Raw genomic sequence first — 7,849 nt, 5'->3', positions numbered from 1 at the left:
CTCTGGGAGCTGTTGATAAGCTAAGCTTAGGGGTAATAGCAAATTATCAAGCAGAAAATGTAGTTCGCCTGTCGTATAAGGCTGATTATAAAATTATAATGCTTACTGCACTTGTCTCAAATGAGAATCTGAATTAATTACTAATCAGATTTATATTGTTATATTTATATTCTGTATATACAGTATATTGTAAATCAGTCTCTAAGCTCAGTAAGTGACAGCAGCACAGAGCATGGGCAGTGTATGAGCAGAAAAGAAGATGGGGGGCTACTAGGGCATCTTTGGAGGCACAGATCTGCTCTGCTAAGCGACTGTGGTTGCCTAAGGGCCCAAACATACTGTAATGTACAACATTTCTGCCATTCTACTTTGTTAAGCTTTAGTTCTCCTTTAAAGACTTTTTCTCAACCAAGAGAGAAAAAGTGAGAAAGGAAATATAAGAGAAATGAGGGCTTGTTCCCTTTTGCTGCTATGTACAGTTCTAACATGTTGTTCTAAGTGCAAACCACAGTTCTTCCGGATTAACTATATCTGAAGCAGCTGGGACCAAAGAAAATCAATTGCTGCTTTTAAGGTTATGTCTAGTTCATCTGAAATCTTTCAGGCCTGCATGCCAAGGCATTTCCAAAAGAGTTCAGCAAAAAATTGGCAAATTTAACAATTCCAACAGATATGGGTGATTATTGGCTGGGGCAACAATCCACTAAAGAGAAAATGTTCTGGTGTTCTGCCTAGTGTTGCAAGAAAGGTGTCAGATAGAGAATATGAAATATAAAGAGAGATTTATCATATGGTCTTAGAATTTAAACATTAGCCTTCCCTTTTTGTTATACAATATTTACTGGCAGGTGAAAGTTGCCACCTAAGGACAAAGGACCTCATTTGCCAGAGTTGGACTGGCCCACCGGGACACCAGTGAAAATCCCTGGACCTAGCGGGCCCTACTGTGGCAGGCTTAAGGTGGTCACACACGTGGCGATTTCCGATCTTTTGTGTACGAAAAGATCGTACAATCGCCCACTAAGCGTTCAGGGCTGAAACGGCAGATAAGGAGATAGAAACAATAGGATTTCTACCTCCTTCTGCCGATTCAGCCTCGAAGGCAGATTTTGATCAGGCGCCTTCTATGGCGCCCGATCAAAATCTTTTAACCTGGCCGATCGGCGAGTCCACCGATATCAGCAGCTTCCTGCAATATTGGTCGACTCGCCGACTTTCCATACACGCACCGAATACCGTACGAAACGAGGTTTCGTGCAATATTATCGGTGCGTGTATGGCCAGCTTTAGGCCTCTTGGGTTTTTGTGGCCCCTGATACTGTCCACCCTCCAAACACTGACCGATTGCCTATGGCCACAAATTGTCAAGACCACAGGTAGATTTGAGAGCAGAAGTGAGCTATTGGTGTAGAGATGTGCCTACAAGATTCCACTCTGCAAGCCTCCGAAAACAAACTTTACTATGCACAAAAGCTGCTCTCTACTGTAATTAGACATTATACAAAAGCTTTTAGCATTGAACCTCCTGACCAATTGAGGAACAGTATCTGTGCACAGAGAAGTTTGTTAGTCTTGGATATGGGGAGAAAATAGAGCAGAGGCAGAAGCAGACACACAAATGGAGTCTATTCTAAACACAGACACAGCTTTCTGGTAAGATGCTCTTCTTTTGCGCTACATAGGAATGTGCTTAACTAGGCGCCATGCGCAGAGGAAGTGACCTCATGCGCATACATATACGTGTTATCACTTACGCAGCCTAGGGGCAAAATAAGGTCCAGTGCCAAGTGTGGCACCAGATCAAAATACAGCACTGCCCCAGAACAGTACAAAGCTTCATCATGTTCTATGTAAGTGCTTGGTCCCACACTGTGAAAACTATGGCAGGAGGTTTTGTTTCTGTTTGCAAGCAGCCACATTACATTGTTATTTGTTGCTCATACTTTTTATGAGTAATATTTAATTTAATATTTACTTACTGTATATCTCGTCATTCTAATATTCCTAAAACAAAGGCAATTAATTAGAAAGCAACTTATCTGCCACATTCATATACACCAGCAGAATATTTAAGTATAGATCCTACTGGTGTGTGATGGGACCTTGGGCAGAGCCAATACCTTACATAAAACTTGCCTTTGTTTAATACTTTGCTCTTTGCTTTATATTACCTGATCTTTGCGCCCTCTTTCCCCAATGTCTAGGCCCTCCTATTGTTTATAGAATCCTTTTTTGGTGATTCTATTTGAAATATATTTATTATAGGCAAGTTTTAGTTCATTTAACTGCATTCTACTTAAATGATAGTCATTCAATTAGATTTTCTTTTTTTAAATACAGCTTTAAAGATTATATTCACTACTGATGGTATATTTGAGCACAATAGTTAGATCCTCTGCCATATGTTCTCAGAATCCTGATCCTCAGGGAGCTTTGTCTGCAGAAAGAATGAGGCCAAAAAGATAAAATGTGCAAGCCGAACTGATACTTGATAAAGCACAGCCACACAAAATAAAATCAAATAAATTTATTTTGACACTAGTGACACCATCACTGAAAAGGAAGAAGAAGTATTATATATGTAACAGGATATCATTTGCATGTGACATTATGGGTCATGTCATAGTTAAGTCACCACAGTGTCACTGAGTTGTTGTGTTCTTTCAACAAACCACTACTCTCAACTACTGTAATCATAACTGTCAGTAATGTACTGGGATTCCACATTTTCCACAGCCAGTGCTAAGTGCTTATCCATAGTGACTAGCAACCACATTTGATTATAAAAATGATTGTAGGTTTTCTTGGGCAGGTAAGGTTTATTGTATACACACATTTAGGGGTATATTTATTAACTTTGGAGACAAACATCACTGGTGATATTGACCCTAACAACCAATCAGGTCAGTGTAAAAGTGAAACTGGGTAAAATGGATAGACTGTGCAAAATGATGATAGATGTCTAACATAATAGCCAAAAACACTACTTCCTGCTTTCAGCTCTCTAACCTCTTAGTTAGTCAGTGACTTTAGGGACATGGGACGTAACTGTTCAGTTCGTTTGTGAACACTCAGGTCAGATTCAAAAGCAAACTAACTGAAGAGTTATGTCCCATATGGCCCTCCTTTTTTTAATTGGTTACTGACTGATAACAGCTTAAAGAGTTGTGTTCTGGCTATTATGTTAGACATCTGCCCTCTCCAGCCCTTATAGATTAAATTTTTTGCTAACTATATTGAAAACATGTTTTATTTTGTGCAGTCTATCTATTTTACCCAGTTTCATTTTTACACTAAACTGATCCCTTAACTTGTTAATGACCATTAAAATCAAATTGCTGATGTTTGTCTGGATAAGGATTTTTCTTATAAAATAACTTAAACATTAAACACAATATGACTGTGTTGCCTCCAATATGGATTTAAAAAAAGTAAATTAGTTTTAAAAAGTTAAATTATTTGTTTGGTTAGGAGACGCTCTTCCTATAATTCAGAACTTTCCAGATAGCAGGTTTCTGGACAATGGATAATATACCTGTATATATATATATATATATATATATATATATATATATAGTATGTGTGTGTGTGAGTGTGTGTGTGTGTGTGTGTGTGTGTGTGTGTGTGTGTGTGTGTGTGTGTGTGAAAAAGGGACATTATATTTGTGATGTGAATCTGAACACTTGTGAATTCAGACACTTCATTAAATTCATAGGTTTGCACTGGTTACAGATTATGGGGAGCTCTTGTTGAAGGAATGTGAATTCCCCCTGAAACTTAATTATAATTGGAATGGCACAATTAAAACACAATCACAGGATCGTTTGGAGGGGGCTTATTATAAGTGATTACATATGAAGACCAGATTTTACTCTGCAGCACAGAACCAGCAAGGATAATTGGGACAGAGAAGAGCATGTTGTAGGGGTTTAAATGTGAAAGATCTTGCTTTGCAGTTTGTTGCAGTCCATTTTCTCTGCAGAAAGGTTAAGTTGTTTTTCATTGACAGAGTTATAGAAGGAGGATTGCTGGCAGCTCTCCAGCATGAAAACATACTGCAGCGCCTGATATTTTATCAGGGACTTGGCAATGAAAACATGACGTTTTGCCAATAAACGCCTCAGAAGAAAGACCTCAGTGTCTTTGGTTTTGCTCTGCTGGCTCACTCTGAAAATTCCAAGGCAAAGTCTGCCAGCCCACTGAGAAAAACAATCCTGCCATTTGATTGGACTCTCTCCAAGTGTCCTCCCCAGGATACTGAGGGACAGAATTGCCTCATTTCAGATCATAAATCTGCTGGACACATTTCAAGGGTCAAATATTAAAAGTGGTACCACTTGTTTTTCCTGTGCAATGCTGCTGGTTATTTTTTAAGCATTTTTTACCAATGCATGTAAAGAGTTATGCTTAATATAAATACTGCTCTCTCTATATGCTTAGATGCTTACACATTAATCATAGTTCATAGTTACCTGTATGACTGTTCCTTGATTTGCACTTTTCATTTTGTTTAGAAATATTAATATTGTCTGTTATCATTGGGAAATTGTCCTTCCCATGCATGAAGCACTGGTTAAGAAGCCACTTATACAATAGATTTAATTTCTCTTGCCTGAGGCCCTGATGCCAAGATTTTCCTTGACTTATGAACTGGCCCAGAAGCCACACGGGACTTCTAATGTTTAATGAAGTAGTGCAGAAACCATGTTGGACATCCCATTGCGAAATCTAAGCCATATTGGAATTGATATTGTGTATTGTACTAGTGACAAAGCAACATGTGCATCCGTTTCTGATGCAGCTGCCTTCCTTGATGGTAACACTTGCACCAATATTGCAATGGTCCTGTGTGTGTGTGTGTATGTGTGACAACTGAAATGTTTAGGAGACTAAATTCCCACTCTCTGTTGGCAATTTATTTATTTTTTTATAAAAATTTTAATAGATTTTTTTGAAGACATTTTTAAAGTAGGACGTTCTAAAGTAGTTTTCACCTAAATTCTTGTAATTCCCCTGATTTATGTATGTATATAAATATATATGTGTGAAATACCATTATTTTCCTGATCTGAATGTGCATGTGGGCAAAACTCCCTTTTTCCAGTCATGCCTATCTGAACATATGTATTCTAGGCATTTTATTGCCAATGGATTAGCCACAATAGTGCAAACTTAAACGCTATATTTATTCTGTAGAAAGCTTTACCATACCTGAGTTAGCAGCCCTAGAAGCTGCCATTGCTCATTAATATACTAGCACCTGCCCTTCCTTCCCTCTCCGGTGATGTCAGACATGGGGCAGGTCAGGCCAGGTCTGGGCTGGGATACAAAACAGGTCCTGGCACATTAAGTACAGAGAGGCCCAATCAGTCCCCCACTAGCTCAATAAATAATGGTTGTCTATGGCATCTTACAGCAGCCTCTCTGGCATTTGCCTGAATCCACAGAATGCCAGTCTGGGCCTGGGTCAGGGGCAGGTATATAAAAAGAATGATCATTTGTCCTGCCAGGTCAGGTACATGTTGGAAGAGGGCAGGTTAGGGTTGGACCCACATATCATATGTCCCACTGGCCACCTATGTTGTGATCATGTCTTTACTGACATAATAATTTTTCCTATTCCACAACAAAATGTGATTTCAGGGAAAAAAAATAATGCAATCAAGTTTTATTGCTACTATGCTTCCTTATAAACTAGAAAACTCAACTTTTAATAATTAGTCCCCAAAATAATTGTCACTATATGCCACAAAATTTTTGTCTGTGTGTGCAGAAAACTAAACAACTTGGATCCTAGCAGTAGTGATCATGTAGAGCAGACATCTGCAGCTGCAGCAGGAAGTCTTTGTGCAAAGTCGCTGGCAGTTGTTTTTGTGCTTCCTTATAGCAGCACTCGGTTCTTGTGTCTCCCACTAGTCACCCAGCTGTGAGACACCCACGGGCTAAAAGTCTTTACTTTGGAAGTGGAGCCAACTTGTTTGCAGCCAGACATCAGGTGATTACAGGTGACTCATATCTGTACATACAAATGACGACATTATGAATAAGTCGGTCTCAGATAATGCTCTGAGCATTAGCGAGCAGGAAGATTCTGCAACTTCTTTTCCTGGTGTGCATATCTTGTCATTTAGCAAAAAAAAATTTTTTTTTCGCCAATCAAGGTTAAAATCAAGGGAAGGTAGGAATTACAATAAAATGTAACATATAAAAGTGTCCAGAAATTAGATGATAAAAATATGTGAAGAGTGGTCATATTGCTGTTTATCAGTGGCCATACATTCTTAGACTTGGTCGGGCAGTTTGGCCATCTGGACATATGTATGGCTAGTCGTGGCGCCCCTAAGACTGACTGAGGATTAATGTCCCTGAAGGAAAATATCCATTGGTTGGGGAAAGGAAAGCACTTTGTATTATTTTAACCATTGAGGCAGTTACCCCCAAAGAACAGTAGAATAGTATGGTGGCCTGGTATGCGGATGGCCAGCCACAAGGTTTTGTCTGTGGGTCAGTCTGTGGCCACATTTCTAAAATTCATCTCAGTGCAGTCCATTGGAATATATATATTGAATATAGAGTCTTCTTTTTGACATTTTTTGTATTTGTAAAATTGTACAGCGCTGCGTACACTTGTGGCGCTTTAAATAGGAGGTTATGGGCCTTTCACTTTAGGTGGCCATACAGGTACCATTAAAATTATACAAAATGCTATTAATACACCAGCAAATGACAAATAGGAACTGTGTCTCTCTTGCAGTGAGAGCTGTTGCCCCAGGTGCCCTGTCTCCAGTGGGGCCCTTTTTAAAAAACATCTTTCATACATTTATTTGTGTAATCAGATTTGCATTAATATTAATTTCAAACTGTGCTCCATCTGTTGGTAACAGAGACACACAGAGGAGCAGGTTGACATCCCTAATTTATAGAAGTTTTCCAAATTTCTCAGTATCCCACCAATGCACCTTATTGCACCCCCCGGGCCCCTCCTTTCTCTGCCCTTGCTCATGCTTATGACAGATAACCTGTACCTACAATGCCACTGACCTGTTGGTGGTGGTTGGGTGTATGAGAACTCACATCAGCCCTGTCTATGAATAAAATGCCTTTATATCTTTATTATCCAGCTCCTTCTGAATAGCTGACTTGTACAGAATCAGTAAAGTTCATTACCCTCCTATCTCTAGCCACCCAAGCTGTTGGCATATATTTGCACATGTTGTGTGACATGTAACATTTTTAACTTCCTTCCTTGTACAGGCAAAAGCCCGATAAGATGATTGCTGTGGTTATAGAGAAAGAACATTAACCCACACACACTGCATGACTGTTTAACCCACACATACACTGTATCCTCTATACCTGCCATAATGTACAATAGCAGCATAGAAAAATACACCAACAGAAAGCTTAACCCTAAATGCTGCTAAATATATAACAGCATCCGCCTTGGGGGAACTTTATATAAATGTAAGAAACTCAAAGCATAGATGTTAATCTCCTCTAGTGGTCATGTTGCTGAGGATGATGAAAATGTAGTTTTGGGGATTATGCACATGATTTATACGTGCTATATAACATAGTGTGAGCATTGCTTTCTAACAGTACTGTGGTTCTGGGTCCCGTTCAGACCTGGCAACCTCTGCCTGTGTGTGTGATAGGGAAATTAGATTGCAAGCTCCACTGGGTGTTCTTCTATGTAAAAAGTTGCCACTTTTTAAAGAGAAGGATAATAAGAATAATATATGGATGTGTGACTTGCACCCCCCGCCAATAATTTATTCAAGTAATAGTTCTCTTATTTTTATTTCATAAAAATAAACAATAGTCTGTGTACACTGAACTTGCCTTCTTA

Source organism: Xenopus tropicalis, chromosome 7, assembly GCF_000004195.4.
Source record: "Xenopus tropicalis strain Nigerian chromosome 7, UCB_Xtro_10.0, whole genome shotgun sequence".
Taxonomy (NCBI): Eukaryota; Metazoa; Chordata; class Amphibia; order Anura; family Pipidae; genus Xenopus; species Xenopus tropicalis.
Note: the sequence above shows the minus strand (reverse complement) of the source record.